This window comes from Macaca mulatta, chromosome 20, assembly GCF_049350105.2.
Source record: "Macaca mulatta isolate MMU2019108-1 chromosome 20, T2T-MMU8v2.0, whole genome shotgun sequence".
Taxonomy (NCBI): Eukaryota; Metazoa; Chordata; class Mammalia; order Primates; family Cercopithecidae; genus Macaca; species Macaca mulatta.
In genome coordinates this window covers 29,448,844-29,465,163 of record NC_133425.1, presented here as the reverse complement: position 1 = coordinate 29,465,163, position 16,320 = coordinate 29,448,844, and the positions used below count along the sequence as shown (strand labels likewise).

General features: G+C 49.7%; 1 protein-coding gene, 1 long non-coding RNA gene and 1 pseudogene across 4 annotated transcripts in view; all 3 read left to right on the top strand.

Moving 5' to 3' along the window:
- Window positions 1-3,161, top strand: part of BCL7C (BAF chromatin remodeling complex subunit BCL7C) — a 63,491-nt gene extending 60,330 nt beyond the window's left edge. The window contains exons 6-7 of one of the 3 annotated variants that reach the window (XR_013410916.1): window positions 238-1,717; window positions 2,688-3,161. The gene's annotated coding sequence lies outside the window, so the exon portion shown is untranslated. Of the gene's footprint in view, window positions 1-237; window positions 2,043-2,656 lie in introns of all 3 variants that reach the window. The other 2 variants (XR_013410917.1, XR_013410918.1) reach the window with 2 other exon arrangements.
- Window positions 3,162-4,342: 1,181 nt separating this feature from the next.
- On the top strand, window positions 4,343-9,330 carry LOC144338005 (uncharacterized). Its single transcript, XR_013411711.1, has 3 exons — window positions 4,343-5,929; window positions 6,273-7,573; window positions 9,252-9,330. It is a non-coding gene; the product is annotated as an uncharacterized LOC144338005 (long non-coding RNA).
- Window positions 9,331-14,102: 4,772 nt separating this feature from the next.
- On the top strand, window positions 14,103-15,612 carry LOC114674353 (adipose-secreted signaling protein-like; annotated as a pseudogene).
- The last annotated feature ends 708 nt before the right edge of the window (window positions 15,613-16,320 follow it).

The window sequence follows — 16,320 nt, the reverse complement described above, 5'->3', positions numbered from 1 at the left end:
TTGGAATTGGGATTCAAACCCAGGACTGTCTAATATCAGAAACTGAGGTCTTACAGGTTTCCTACAAGGTCCTGCCTCACCCTCTGCCTGCTGTCAAAAATACACAACTTAATCGCTTGCAAAAGACTTTCCACCAACTTGCCCCATTTGGAAGTCATAAACGGGGCAAGTTTGTGGAAAGTCAGTGAGATGAGGAGAAGAGGAAACAGTACCCAGATTCTTCTTTTCTCCTTACAGGATTCGGGAGTGAGAATGACGAGGAGAGCCCTCCACGAGAAGGGGCTGAAGACAGAGCCCCTAAGGAGGCTCCTGCCCAGGAGGGGCCTCCGGACAAATGCCCGGCCCAGTTCCACAGCGGTGCCGGACACCAGAGCTCCCGGGGGAGGCAGCAAGGCCCCGAGAGCACCCAGGACGATCCCCCAGGGTAAGGGGAGGTGAGTGGGCTCCCCAAGCAAGCCAAGGCCCCTAAAGCCTCCCTTGGCTGCCCCAAGATCCAGCCACTACCTGTGCCCCGAGGGCGGAAAGAGCTTCCCAGCTCACCCACCGCGGTAACATCTGGGGCAAGCGGCCCTACACCTGCCCGAACCTAAGGCCACAGCATCCATCTGGCTCACCACTGGCGCCCAAATGCGCGGGAAGGGCTTAGGGCAGAACTTGGACCACATCCAGCGCCTGAGGCCGCCTTGCTAGAGGCCCAGGGGAGGGGTGCACCGGGCTGCCTTGCCCGTCTCCTCACCCACCCACGCGGCCACCCGCCCAGTGGCCCGAGTGTGCCATGCGAGGTGCCTGCCACCCCAAGAGAGGCGCCGAGTCCCGAGTCCTGCCGGCACTGAGCCTCCGGGTCCATAGCAGGCAGGGGCCGTGTCGGGGACAGGCGCACGGTACCCGCCAGCCTCACGCCTTCGGCAGCACCACGCGCTGCCCACGTGGTGCCCAGACGTCCACGCATGCGTTGAGGCCCGCGCACGCGCAGAGACCCCGGCGCGGAAGCCACCCGGCACACCAGGGCTTCTGTACGCCAGCGCCGGGGGACCTCCAACGCCCAAGGACATACTGCAAGTGCTTCCACCAGGGTGTCAGCCTAGCAGGCCCACCTGGAAAGCCGCGTGGAACAGTAGTGGCCTTTCAGCCCAGACGCCTGCCTCGCGCTACGGAACCGTGTGGAGGCACGGAGACTTCTGGGGCAGCCCTGAGCTAGTGGCCTAACCTACCTGGAAAATCCTAGCCCAAGAAGCAGTGCGAGTGAGCCTTTTGGGTGGATCCGAGGCCCTTCACCAAGCTCTCACTTCCTGACTTCACCGTTGGGTCTGTTGTACTAGGAAATAATAACGCCTCCCGTTTATTGAGGGTTTACTCTGTACCAGGCATTGTGACTGATGTAATTTAGTTCTCACTGCATCCCTGTGGCATGGATATTCTCATTACCTGCATTTTGCAGTGGAGAAATTGAGTCTGAGAGGTTAAGGAACCTGCCCAAAGTCACACAAGCCAGTAGGTGGCAGAACCAGAATTCAGATCACAGGCCGGCCTGCCTGCCTGCCTGACTCCACAGCCAGCACTGCGGTGCCACTTCCCGTGCATGGGACACGGCGAGGTTAAGGCCGTGGGTTAACAGGGCCTCCATTTATGGAGAGCATTCATTTTTCTCTGGTGAATTATAGAAAACGCTTTTTACACTGAAGTGAGCAGATACTCCCTGGGATGAAAGTTAACATTTGCACCAATGATTGAGATGACACACAAATTTCACGCTTCAAGCCAATGCTTTAGGCTCAGCCCATGGAATTCTGGAGTGACCTTTTCTGAGTCATTACCAGGGTGATGTTGGTGAAAGAGGCTCCACTCCAGGACCAGCTCCTGTGTAGAGCCTTCCTGGAGGCCAACAAGGATGACCTCTCTCCATTTGCCTTCCACTGGATTGTCTGGGAAGTTCGTCCAGTTCCTCTGGGCTAAGATTTCCAAGTTCCCAAAAGGGAACCTAACCTTCAGGAGTTGGGAATGAAAAATTGGAATTTGGTGGCCGGGCGCGGTGGCTCAAGCCTGTAATCCCAGCACTTTGGGAGGCCGAGGCGGGTGGATCACGAGGTCAGGAGATCGAGACTATCCTGGCTAACATGGTGAAACCCCGTCTCTACTAAAAATACAAAAAACTAGCCGGGCGTGGTGGCAGGCGCCTGTAGTCCCAGCTACTTGGGAGGCTGAGGCGGGAGAATGGCGTGAACCCGGGAGGCGGAGCTTGCAGTGAGCCGAGATCACGCCACTGCACTCCAGCCTGGGCAACACAGCGAGACTCCGTCTCAAAAACAAAACAAAACAAAACAAAAAAAAAAAAAAAAAAAAGAAAAATTGGAATTTGGGGGAATTCCTGAAAGCATGTTGTTCTGTATTTTTCTTTTCTTTTTTTTTTTTTTTTTTTTGGAGACAGAGTTTTGCTCTTGTCACTCAGGCTGGAGTGCGGTGGTGTGATCTCAGCTCACTGCAACCTCCACCTCCCGGGTCCAAGTGATTCTCTTGCCTCAGCCTCCCTAGTAACTGGGATTACGGGCATGTGCCACCAACCACACCCGGCTAATTTTTTGTATTTTTAGTACAGAGAGGGTTTCATCATGTTGGCCAGGTCTCAAACTCCTGACCTTAGGTGACCCACCCACCTCAGCCTCCCAAAGTGCAGGGATTACAGGCGTGAGCCACCGTGCCCGTCCACTTTCTGTATTTTTTAATAAATAAGAAATACACATTTAGTAGTAGTTACAAAGAACTGTAGGCCATAGCAAATATTCAATAACTGAAAAATGCCAATGAACATTATTGGGTAGTGTTTAAATAACAAGATGTTCAAATATTTGACAAGATTAACAACACTACACAGAATCACGAGTTGAAATTGCCAGTTTAGGCTGGGTATGGTGGCACGTGCCTGTAATTACAGCACTTTGGGAAGCCAGAGCAGGAGGGTCTCTTGAGTCCTGAGTTTGAGGCTATAGGGAGCTGTGATTGCACCACTGCACTCCAGCCTGGGCAACAGAGCAAGACCCTGTCTCTTAAAAAAAGAGAGAGGGAGAGAATTTGCCAATTTAAGGACTTATTTGTTTCCAAAACTTGTTATTTATTAGAACATCATTTGTAGGATTTGTATAAAATACACTGCACGTAAACATTAATATTTGTGAGAATGATTTGCTCTTAGCAGAGAGAGCCACCAATATACTTTTAGTGTGTTAACAGCTACAAAAAGTATTTTGACGACTTATCTCCTAGGTACTCTTGTCCCATATTCTGGAATTGTGTACCTTAACTTTATTTATTTTTTTGAGACAGTCTTCCTCCAGCTCCCAGACTCAAGTGCAGTGGCGTGATCTTGACTCACTGCAACCTCCACCTCCCGGGTTCAAGCAATTCTTGTGCCTCAGCCACCCAAGTAGCTGGGATTACAGGCATGTGCCACTATGCCCAGCTAGGTTTTTTGTAGAGACAGGGTTTTGCCATGTTGGCCAGGCTGGTCTTGAACTCCTGACCTCAAATGATCCAACCGCCTCAGCCTCCCAAAGTACTGGGATTACAGTACCTTAACTTTAGACTCCGTGTGTCAGCGTTGCCTTCTCTTGCTTTCAACTTGACATCGGTGGATTTCTTTAAGCCAGGAATGCCTCTGTGTTGATTGTTAAGCATTAATTCTCACAGGAGAATTATAATGCTTTTCCCCATTTTCCCAGTTTCTTGACTGATCATTTTTGAGATTCAGAAGAACATACAGATTTCCTGATAAATTCCAGGAGTGATTTCCTGCATAGAAACACTAGTTTGGGGCCGGACACAGTGGCTCATGCCTATAATCCCAGCACTTTGGGAGGCCGAGGCGGTTGGATCACTTAAGGTCACCAGTCTGGCCAACATGGTGAAACCTCATCTCTACTAAAAATACAAAAAAAAAAAAAAAAAAAAAAAAAGCCAGGCACGGTGCTGTACACCTGTAGTCCAAGCTACTCGGGAGGCTGAGGCAGGAGAATCGCTTAAACCTGGGAGGTATAAGTTGCCGTGAGCAGAGATTGTGCCACTGCACTCCAGCCTGGGTGACAGGGTGAGACTCTGTCTCAAAAAAGAAAAAGAAAGGCCGGGCGCAGTGGCTCATGCCTGTAATCCCAGCACTTTGGGAGGCCGAGGCAGGCGGATCACGAGGTCTGGAGTTCGAGACCAGCCTGACCAACATGGTGAAACCCATCTCTCCTAAAAATACAAAAATTAGCCAGGCATGCTGGTGCATGCCTGAAATCCCACCTACTCAGGATGCTGAGGCAGGAAAATTGCTTGAACCAGGGAGGCAGAGGTTGCAGCGAGCTGAGATCCCACCACTGCACTCCAGCCTGGGTGACAGAGGGAGATTCGTCACACACACACACACACACACAAAAAAAAAAAAAAAACGGAAAAAGAAAGAAAAAGAAACAGTACTCTGGGCTGAGCAGCATCGGCAAGTCAAGTCTGCTTCTGAAATTTTGCCTAAAACATTGAATCTTGCCTTTCTGGTTTCGGGGCCTCAGAGCCAGAGAATCCAAGTATGGATCCTAGCTCTACCAGTTCCTGATGGTGAGAGCTTAGGCAAGTCATTTTACCTCTTTGAGCTTCAATTTAATTGGTAGAATAATGTGTGGGAAGTCAATGCTTGCTTTGCAAGGCAATATTGTAGGAGGGTTAAGAGTGTGGCTCTGGAGTCAGTCAGTCTGAGGCTTGAATCCTGGCTCCATTACTTACTACCTCTTTGATCTGAGGCAAGTTACGAGCCACTCCATTTTTCTCTTCTGTAAAGTAGTGGCACTGATTGATCATTGTGGCAAACATCATCTTCATAGAGTTTTCATGAGTTTAAATTGGATCACATATGAAAATGCTTAACACAGAGCATGGTACATTGTAAGTGCTTGATAAACACAAACCACTGTAGCTGTTACCTGCTGTATCTACCTCTCCGGGCAGTCGTGAGGATGAAAGGGAGGCTATGTTGGGGAAGTGCTTTCTAAGCTGTGAAATGGTAGCCACACACTTCTCTTGCCTTCAGAGATGGGATGGTCCAAAGCTACGGGAAGACATTAATGGTATCCCCAAGTAAGGGGCCTGAGAATACTTACCTATATCCACAGAAGATAGCTGTGTTGAGGCGAGTGTCACCATGGGTGGCTGGAAAACAGTGCAAAATGCTCTCAGCTGAGGGATAATTGCAGTCATGAGGGAAAACTCTGGCATGGTATGACTTGGGGCACCCTTGGGGACAGGGAGAAAACCGATTTTTCAGAAGGAGGCTTTAGAGGAAGGATCATGTTAAATGGAACCTGCCCACTGTATGTTTATGTTTTTGTTTTTGTTTTTAATTTGGGGCCGCATCAGAGGAAGGGGACATGTAATAGAAGGTGGGTGGAGCGCTCTGACTTTTGTCTGAAACTGCTATTGGTGAAAGGTTGAACTTAGGACACATTCCTGTGAACTGGAACCAGTGCACCCTCTCGCGCTGTGCATGCACCACGATGTCATTCGTTTCCTAGACCGTAGACCAAATATGGCTCAAAGGGCTTCCAAAGAGGATCGCGTGTCATTCTGACAGCAGCCCCCTCAACAACGTACAGATGAGGGCTTGGAGTCCCGGGAAGTCATGTCCGTTGCCCAAGGTCACTCAGCTGATATTAATATATTATGAAGTCAGGATTCAGACACAGTCCAAGTTCTTTTTGTTTGTGTGTTTTTTGAGCTGGAGTCTCGCTCTATCATCCAGGCTGGAGTGCAGTGGCACAATCTCAGCTCACTGCAACCTCCACCTCCCAGATTCAAGTGATTCTCGTGCCTCAGCCTCCCGAGTAGCTGGGACTACAGACGTGTGCCACCATGCCCGGCTAGTTTATAGACCAAGCTCTTAACCCCACCAGCCTGCCTCAACCACCAGGTGCCAGACTGCTGATCTTTTTTTTTTTTTTTTTTTTTTTTTTTTTTTTTTTTTTTTTTGAGACAGAGTCTTGCTCTGTTGCCCAGGCTGGACTGCAGTGGCCGGATCTCAGCTCACTGCAAGCTCCGCCTCCCGGGTTTACGCCATTCTCCTGCCTCAGCCTCCCGAGCAGCTGGGACTACAGGCGCCCGCCACCTCGCCCGGCTAAGTTTTTGTATTTTTAGTAGAGACGGGGTTTCACTGTGTTAGCCAGGATGGTCTCGATCTCCTGACCTCGTGATCCGCCCGTCTCGGCCTCCCAAAGTGCTGGGATTACAGGCTTGAGCCACCACGCCCGGCCCAGACTGCTGATCTTGAACAAGGAAGAAGAAAATCCAAATGTATGAGGTTTCAGTGCCTAAATGTCCTCCTTTCTTGCCTTTGGTAACAACTTTTTCTGTCTCAGAATATCACTGCTGCTTCTCTGGACACTGCTGCTTTGCTTCCAGGGCTGTTTTTCCTGCTTAGCCCTAAGTCAGGCTCGTTTGGGCCCTGTCCTTAGACTCCTTCTTCTGCATGGGTCTGTGAAAGATCTCCTTGATGTGCGCAGCTCCAGCCGTTGGTCCTCTCAGTCTAACCCAGACTGCCCCTCTGAGCGCCAGCCTGAGCAGCCTCCTTGACATCCCCTCTCTCTGGGTCTCCTGCATGATGTCTCCCATAACACGGCTTGCCTCCCAATTGCTACCTCCTCCCTGCCATGGCCTCTTGGTTCCAAATTGCGGTGTAGTGGTGGGGAATTTAGAAAGCCTTTAAAGACGAAACCTCTTGAATGAGTTCTCAGGGCTAGAGATAGACCACAGAGCGTGTTCTCTGAGAGCTACCAACAGTCTGGGGATGAACTTGGAGAGTGGAATTCACCATTTAATCAGTCAGCTGGCTACCGAATGCCCAGCTGCGTGCCAGGTCCAGCCGCTGGGGCGGAAAGATGCATTCATGAGGAGAACAGACAGGATTCCTGGCTTTAGGGAGCATCCAGGCTGTTGGAGAAGACAGACGTCATGCAGTCCCCCAAAATACACCCTTATACACTGTGATAAGTGTCATGAAGGAAAAGTTCTTGGTGCCATAAAAGCATATTGTAGATCTAAATTAGATGAAGGTAGTCAAAGAAGGTCATTGTGAGAAAGTGACAATTACTATCTCCTGAGATCTGAGTTGGGGAGGAGAATTCCATAGACAGGCAAGAGTAGGCCCAAAAGACCCAGGAGCGGGAAAGAGCTTGGCATGGTGGGAAAACTGAAAGGCAGTCCGTGTAGTGGGAGCTGAGCGTGCAGGGAGATGGGCTGAGATAAGGCCGGGTGGCCTGGGCAGGGGTGATGGCAGAGCCTCGTGGGCCACAGTAAGAAACCTGGAGGTTTTGGGTTAACTTTTTTTTTTTTTTTTTCTTAAATTTAAGACAGACTCACTGTGTCCCCAGGCTGGAGTACAGTGGTGTGATCTTGGCTCATTGCCTCTACCTGTGGGGTTCAAGCGAGTCTCCCACCTCAGCCTCTCAAGTAGCTGGGATTACAGGCACCCGCCACTACAGCTGGCTAATTTTTGTATTTTTAGTAGAGCGAGTGTTTCGCCATGTTGGCCAGGCTGGTCTCGAACTCCTGACCTCAAGTGATCCACCCTCCTTGGCCTCCCACAGTGCTTACAAATCCCCAAAGGGATTACAGGCATGAGCCACTATGCCCTTCCTGGTTTAACTTTTTATTTGGAAATAATTTCAAAGTTACAGAAAAGTCTCAAGAATAGTACAACGGACACCTGCATAGCCTTTGTCCCAGATTCATCTGGTGTTCACATTTTACCCAATTTCTCTGTCACTGGCTATCTCTCTATTCAAGGTATATGCAGATGACTTTGATTCCAGTCCAGTTGAGAATAAGTTGCAGACCTCATGTTTCTCTACCCCTAAATAGTGTGTGTTTCCTCCCACAGTACAGTTATCCACTGCATTAAATTTCACACTGATCCAATGTGGTATCTAATTTACCTCCCATCTTGTCACTTGTCTCAGTAATGCCCTTTAGATGGCGTTTCTCCTCTAGCCCAGGATCCAGTCTAAGAATGATGTATGGCATTCAGTTGTTGTCTCTCTCTAGTATCCCTTAATCGGGAATGGTCGGCCTTTCTTTGTCTTGCATGGTGTTGACTTTATTGAAGAATTCAATCTTCCCCTTTATTTTAATAGAACATTCTTCATTTGGGGTTTGTCTGCTGTTTCTTCATTATAATATATGGGTTATGCATTCCTGGCTGGAAGACCATGTAAGTGATACTGTGTCCTTCTCAGTGTAACAGCTAAAGCCATACATGTCTATCTGTTCCTCCTTGGTGATTTTTTTTTTTAAACAGAGTCTCACTGTGTTGCCTAGGCTGGAGTACAGTGGTGTGATCACAACTCACTGCAACCTCTCCCTCCTGGGTTCAAGCAATTCTCCCTGCCTCAGCCTCCTGAGTATCTGGGATTACAGGTACCCACTACAATGCCTGGCTAATTTTTGTATTTTTTAGTAGAGACAGGATTTTGCCATGTTGACCAGGCTGGTCTTGAACTCCTGACCTCAGGAGACCCTCCTGCCTCAGCCTCCCAAAGTGCTGGGATTACAGGAGTGAGCCACCACGCCCAGCCCCTCCTTGGTGATTTTAATTTTGATCACCAAGTCAAGGTTATCTGATTTCTCCAATCTATAGTTACTATTTTTCCCTTATAACCAGTAATCTATGAGGAGGTATTTTATAACCATGACTATATCCTATTCCACATCAAAAGTTAAATAGATGAGACTAACACCTATTGATGATTATTGCCTAAGAATCACGATGGTTACAGAATAGTAACTCAACCCCAGGACTCCCTCCACATTTATTAGTCAACACTTGGCATTCTTCTGTCCACTTATTTATAGAGTCACTATTCGTAGGAACTCTTGGATTTCTATTATTTTCCAATAAATTTTACAATTAGTTATTAATCTTAATTATTTTGGTGCTCAGATTGTCCCAGATTTGGCCGCTGGAAGCTCCTTAAAACTAGAAGCCTGGATTTCATCCCAGCTTCAGTGGAGTGGCATGATTCAGTTTACAGATAAGATCACCCTGACTGTGTGAGAATGCACTTATAGGGGCACAGATGAGGAAGCAGGGAGACCCTTGTGTAGTCCAGATGGGAGATGTGGCTTAGATTAGGGTTGTGACATACAGGGGGAGGGAATGGATAGAGGTAAGAGAAACATTGGAAGCCGTGTGCGGTGGCTCACACCTGTAATCCCAACACTTTGGGAGGCCAAGGCAGGAGGATCACTTGAGGCCAGGAGTTTGAGACCCGCCTGGGCAACATAGCAACAGCCTGTCTCTTTAAAAAAAAAAAAAAAGGTAAGAATTAGTCAGGCATGGTGCTGTGCACCTGTAGTCCTAACTATCTGGGAGGCTGAGGTGGGAGGATCACTTGAGCCCAGGAGTTTGAGGCTCCAGTGAGCCATGATTGTGTACTCCAGCCTCGGTAACAGAGTGAGACCCTGTCTCTAGAAGAAAAGAAAAACATTGAAGGTAGAATCAGCAGGACTTAGTGGTGGACTGAACGCACAGTCAGAGAGGGCAGAGTTGAGAGCTACCAGAGCAGCTGGAGCTGCTCTGGGGTTGGGTAGGGGGGGAGGTGTTAGATGCATTGAGTTCGAGGGGTCTGGAACATCCAGTGTTCTCTGGCACCCAAGTGAAGGGGTCAGTGAGACAACTAGACTCTGGAGCTGACACAGAAGTCCAGACCAGAAGTAAACTTAAGGCCATGAATCCATGGTCTTGGATGAAATGTTGTAAGGGGAGAAGGTGGACTGATATGGGAGTGCACTGTTTGGGGGTGCAGGGGTCTATGGCCAGAATTTGCAATGGAGAGGTAGGTGGAGACAAAGGCACAGGGCGCCTGGAGTGTCAGGCCGAATGCTGAGCACTGGGGAGCCCACTGAAGAGTCCAGAGCAGGGCAGTGAGTGACAGGTGTGATTGGCGTTTCAGGAGGACTGTTCTGACAGCCAAGTACAGATGATCTGGGGGGCCGTGGCAGTGGTTGATGCTGTCGTCCTTTCTAAAGTAAATCCGCTCATCTCTTGCCCCTGGAGGTGGCTCAGGTGGGTCACCATGCCTGAATGCCCTCTCCTTGTTCATCTGGGCAAAAAAACGATGATTATAACACCTGTCTCAACTGCACTCACCAGTCCCCGGTGATGTGACAGCAAACCCGTGTCTCCCTGCCTCATTGCGGCTAGAGCCACACAACCTGCTCCCAGGACCTTTTCCCAGCCAGGTGTAACACAGCAGGTGTGAGTGTGCACAGGCTGGTCCCCAAGGCTTGCTGGAGTCTGTTTGGGGACCATGATACTCTGCCCTGGCATACTTTGAGTTCTGTGTGGTCTCTGTGATTCAGGCCACTGCTCATTCAAACCTGTATGTTGTCCTCTCCCACCCCACACGGCCCACAGAGGGTGGGTTTAAGCCGGAATGAACATCCTGGGGTGCAGGCATCCAGGAAGTCTGCAGTCCTGCCTACGGGGTGCTGAGAGCCCCTTGGCGGTACACGGATAACCAAAGGCAGAAACTGTAAGAGACCAGAGGGAGGGGCAGGTGCTCTGGGAGCCCAGGAAAGGCCAGAGTGTTTCTGGTTGGAGAAATCAGGGTCGTTCCCAGAGAAGATGGCGTTTGAACTGGGACTTGAGGAGAAGACTATTTTCCATTTCACACAAGAAATATTTGATTATTTAGTAAAAAGAGGAAATAAGGCCGGGCGCGGTGGCTCAAGCCTGTAATCCCAGCACTTTGGGAGGCCGAGACGGGCGGATTACGAGGTCAGGAGATCGAGACCATCCTGGGTAACACAGTGAAACCCCGTCTCTACTAAAAATACAAAAACTTAGCCGGGCGAGGTGGCAGGCGCCTGTAGTCCCAGCTACTCGGGAGGCTGAGGCAGGAGAATGGCGTGAACCCGGGAGGTGGAGCTTGCAGTGAGCTGAGATCCAGCCACTGCACTCCAGCCTGGGTGACAGAGCGAGACTCCGTCTCAAAAAAAAAAAAAAAAAAAAAAAGAGGAAATTAAAAAAATCAGACCAGTCTGGCCAACATGGTGAAACCCCCCTTCTACTAAAAATACAAAATTAGCCAGGAGTGGCAGGCGGGCACCTGTAATCCCAACTACTTGGGAGGCTGAGGCAGGAGAATCGCTTAAACTTGGGAGGCGGAGGTTGCAGTGAGCCGAGATCATGCCACTGCACTCCAGCCTGGGGGACAGAGCGAGACTCCATCTCAGAAAAATTAAAAAAAGGAAAAAGAAAAAGAGGCCAGGCACGGTGGCTCACGCCTGTAATCCCAGCACTTTGGAAGGTCAAGGCGGGTAGATCACGAGGTCAGGAATTTGAGACCAGCCTGGCCAATATGATGAAACCCTGTCTTTACTAAAAATACAAAAATTAGCCAGGCACGGTGGCAGGTGCCTGTAATCCCAGCTACTCGGGAGGCTGAGGCAGGAGAATCACTTGAACCTGGGAGGTGGAGTTTGCAGTGAGCCGAGATCGTGCCACTGCACTCCAGCCTGGGCGACAGAGCAAGACTTCGTCTCAAAAGAAAAGGAAAAAGAAAACCAGTCAAAGCCCCACTTCCTCATATGTTATTGACATTGTCAACACAGCCATTATAGGTTGCATAACAATCCATTAGGTGGATCCTGCATAGTTAGTCCTCTTATCATTGGACTAATTCATTCCAGGCCACAGGACACGGGCTTCTGGCCTATGGCTGGGCAGTGGGGCCAGATGCAACTCAGGAATTGGTGCTTGAGCCCATCCACTCATTCTTCCACTCAGCAAATGTCTATTAAGAACTCAGTGCCTACCAGGCCCTGTGGATCCAACGAGTATCAGGACATGGTTCCTGTCCTGTCAAGTCTACTAGTAAGTGAGTCGTAAGTGAAAAGAATTAGTTGTAGAGCAACCTGTAGAGTGCCACAATCGAGGCACAGGATGTTCCAAGATGCGGTGATGACATAGACACAGGAGCTTCAGCCCTGGGAGCAGGAGAGGACACCAGGAGGAGTCGAGGAGTGAGAGGGGACAGGCCTGATGACACACGCCAGGGGACCAAGCCCCCAGGGATGCCGCCAAGTGTGTCTCTGTCCACAGGCAGAAAGCTCATCCCACCGCCTCTCAGGCCTCTGAGTGTTTGTTTTTTCTGTTTTCTATTTCAAATATTCCCTTTCTCCCATTTTTGGGGGGACTGTTTTTATACTACTTTCCAAAACCTCAACTTGCATGCATGCTTAATTTGTTTGTTTTCTCTTTTTGACACTAAAAGCATTTAATGCTGTTTTTACCTCTGCATATAGCTTTGCCTGTTAATCCTACTTTTTAAATTATTTTCTAAATAGTCTGTTTTTTAATTTTTTTAATTCTTGATATACATCTTGTCCTAAAGATAATTTGAGATGCTACTTACATTTCAAAATTTCTAAGTGGTGTGTTTTACATTATTGTCAGTTGTATTGCATTTTGATCTGAGAATGGTTTCTAGAATTTCTACTTTTCAAAATTTACCAAAATACTCTGTAGCTTAATAATTATTTACTTTTGTCCACTGTCCATGAAACTTGAAAAGAAGGTGTACTGTTTGTTTTCAGGGTAAGAAATGTATATGTTCATATCTTCTATGTCCTTATTTATTTTTTGATTACTTGTTCAGAAAATGTGTTAGAATATTTCCAATAAAACTGTTCTCATGTTTTTCCTTGTATTGCTATATATTTTATTTCACAGTTCTTTGTTGTTTATTTAACATAAGAAAAAATAAAAAGGCCGGGCGAGGTGGCTCACGCCTGTAATCCCAGCACTTTGGGAGTCTGAGGTGGGCGGATCACGAGGTCAAGAGCTCGAGACTATCCTGGCCAACATGGAGAAACCCCATCTCTACTAAAAATACAAAAATTAGCCAGGCGTGGTGGCACATGCCTGTAATCCCAGCACTTTGGGAGGCCGAGGTGAACCCAGGAGAAAGAGGTTTCAGTGAGCTGAGATCTCGCCATTGCACTCCAGCCTGGGCAACAGAGCAAGACTCAGTCTCAAAAAAAAAAAAAAAAAAAAAAAAAAAATTAAACCCATTCAAGGCTGGGCCCAGTGGCTCACACCTGTGATCCCAGAACTTTGGGAGGCCCAAGTGGGTGGATCCCTTGAGCTCAGGAGTTTGAGACCAGCCTGGGCAACATGGCGAAACCCCTTCTCTAACAAAAAAATACAAAAATTAGCTGGACGGGGTGGAGTGTGCCTATAGTCCCAGCTACTTGGGAAGCTGAGTGGGAGGATCACTTGAGCCCAGGAGGTAGAGGCTGCAGTGAGCTGAGATTGCACCACTGTGCACCAGCCTGAGCGACAAAAGCAAAGATCCATCTCAAAAAAAAAAAAAAAAAAAAAGAAACAAAATTAGGGCTGGGTGAGATGGCTCACGCCTGTAATCCCAGCACTTTGGGAGGCCGAGGTGGGTGGATCACAAGGTCAGGAGATCGAGACCATCCTGGCTAACACAGTGAAACCCCATCTCTACTAAAAATACAAAAAATGGCCAGGTGTGGTGGCTCACACCTGTAATCCCAGTACTTTGGGAGGCCAAGGCAGGCAGATCACAAGGTCAGGAGATCGAGACCATCCTGACTAACACGGTGAAATCCCATCTTTACTAAAAATACAAAAAAATTAGCCGGGCATTGTGGCGGGCGCCTGTAGTACCAGCTACTCAGGAGGCTGGGGCAGGAGAATGGCGTGAACCCAGGAGATGGAGCTTGCAGTGAGCCGAGATCGCACCACTGCACTCTAGCTTGGGCGACAGAGTGAGACTCCATCTCAAAAATTAATAATAATAATAATAATACAAAAAATTAGCCGGGCGTGGTGGCAGGCGTCTGTGGTCCCAGTTGTTCGGGAGGCTGAGGCAGGAGAATGGTGTGAACCCAGGAGGCGAAGCTTGCAGTGAGCTGAGATTCCGCCACTGCACTCCAGCCTGGGCGACAGTGAGAGACTCCATCTCAAAAAAAAAAAAATTAAAAATATGGGCCGGTTCTTCCTCGTGCTTGGCATAGAGCTCCTGCAGCTGAGCCTGGGTCATCCCTGCCCTGCCCGGCCCTGGGTGCACCCTGCAAGGCTCCTTCTGGTTTCCCTGGAACATGGGAGGCTGCTGAGTGTGAGTGGCGGTGTCTGGTAGGAGCTGGGTGGCAGGGAGGGCGTCCATGGCTGCAGCCAACAAGGGCAAAAAGCCCAGGGTCCAGAGGAGTATCCGCTCTGCTTTGTGGCAGACCATGATACAGAGGGCTCCCGTGTTGCTGTCGGTTGCTGAGGGTGTGAACGAAGGGGGATGAATGCAGAAATGAAGACAAAGATAAAAATATCTATTTTGAAAGGAGTCAGGGCCGGGCGCGGTGGCTCAAGCCTGTAATCCCAGCACTTTGGGAGGCCGAGACGGGTGGATCACGAGGTTAGGAGATCGAGACCATCCTGGCTAACACGGTGAAACCCCGTCTCTACTAAAAAAATACAAAAAACTAGCCGGGCGAGGTGGCGGGCGCCTGTAGTCCCAGCTACTCGGGAGGCTGAGGCAGGAGAATGGCGTGAACCCGGGAGGCGGAGCTTGTAGTGAGCTGAGATCCGGCCACTGCACTCCAGCCTGGGCGACAGAGCAAGACTGCGTCTCAAAAAAAAAAAAAAAAAAAAGAAAGGAGTCAGGAGGCTCCTTGCTTCTAGTGAACAAGGGCAGCCCTGAGCTTCCACAGACCTTTGTATTTATTAGGTAGGAAGAGCAGGGAGGGAGAGGTAACTGTTGGTCACTTGCTTGATTTATCACAGGTACACATAATTTCTTTCTTTGTACAACAGGCTTCAGATGTTCTTATAGGTAATCACAAGGAACACTGCACTTGGGGCCCGACGGCCCTCAGCACTCCCCCCCGGGGCAGATGCCAACACCCTGCTTCCATGAGAACAGTTTACCGTTTACTCATATAGACTCCAGTGGTATACTGAGTTGGTCACAACCCCCATTTTCTCGGCCTGTAACACTCCCAGAGCCACGTCTGTTTTGATGAGAAGCTTCATGATCATGGTCACCCAGGACAGTGACAGCAGCTTTCTGGTCAAGGGTTGGCCTCCTGAAGATCCTGCGCAGATATGAGATTACCTTCGCTCTGCCCCCGCCCAGTGCGCAGGCTGAGCAAGGACATCCGCGAGGCACCTGTCCCCAACCTCTGCATGTCAAGCTCCTCAGCGTCGTACCTGTCCCTGAAGGTTACAGTGTCAAGTGTGAATACTTGGCGCACAGAGAGGGCATCCTCAAAGCAGAGATGCTGCCAGCCCGCGAAGGTGGCGCCGGCGCCTCTGTGCGCATGGTGGTGCAGGCAGGCGCCAGAGGCGGACACCACTGCGTGCCCACCTGCGGGATGGTGTCAAGGGCTCGCGCGCAACACTGGAATAAGACTTGCAGCACAGCCACTGGAACGGCTTTGACTGAGGCCTCTGCCCACCCCAGCCCCAGCCTTAAACCCCGCCTGGTCCCCGGGACACGCTGCGTGATGGTGGCTTCCTCGCCCCTCTCTGGGGTGGGCATGGGGTGGAGTGGCCCTGGTCAGCCTCCCACCTCTGCCTTCATTCCTGCCACCACCCTGCCTCTCCCGTGTCCTCTTCCACTTCCTCCTCTCCGTGTGCCTCAGGCTCCTGTCAGAAGACATGGGTTGAGCCCACAAGGAGACTGTCTGGGGAAGGGATGGGGAGGGCGTGGGGTGGGTTCTCCCCACTGCCCACCCCAAGCCACAGAGGCTCCAGCCAGGGTCTGGGAGAAGACGAAGCTTGCTCTGTGACGTCGTGGCCCCATCACTGCTGCTGCTGCCTGGCATCACCCACCTCTCCTGCCCCTCCCTCTTCTCCACTGCTGTGCACAATGAGTCCCCACCTCCCACCCCTCAGGTCTGTGTTACTTGGTTTTTAAGTGACTGATTGGGATAGAACCCTAAAGAAAAAAAAGTCCAGTGGATACGAAATTATATATATATATGGGCATGGTGACTCCTGGTCTCAAGTGATCTTCCTGTCTTGGCCTTCCAAAGTGCTGGAATTACAAGTATGAGTCACCATGCCCATATATATATATAATTTTGTATCCACTGGAACATGGCAAAACCCTGTCTCTACTAAAAATACAAAAATTAGCCAGGCGTGGTGGTGTACGCTTGTAATCCCAGTTACTTGGAAGGCTGAGGCAGGAGAATTGCTTAAACCCGGGAGGCGGAAGTTGCAGTTAGCCAACATCACACCACTGCACTCCAGCCTGGGCAACAGAGCAATACTCTGTC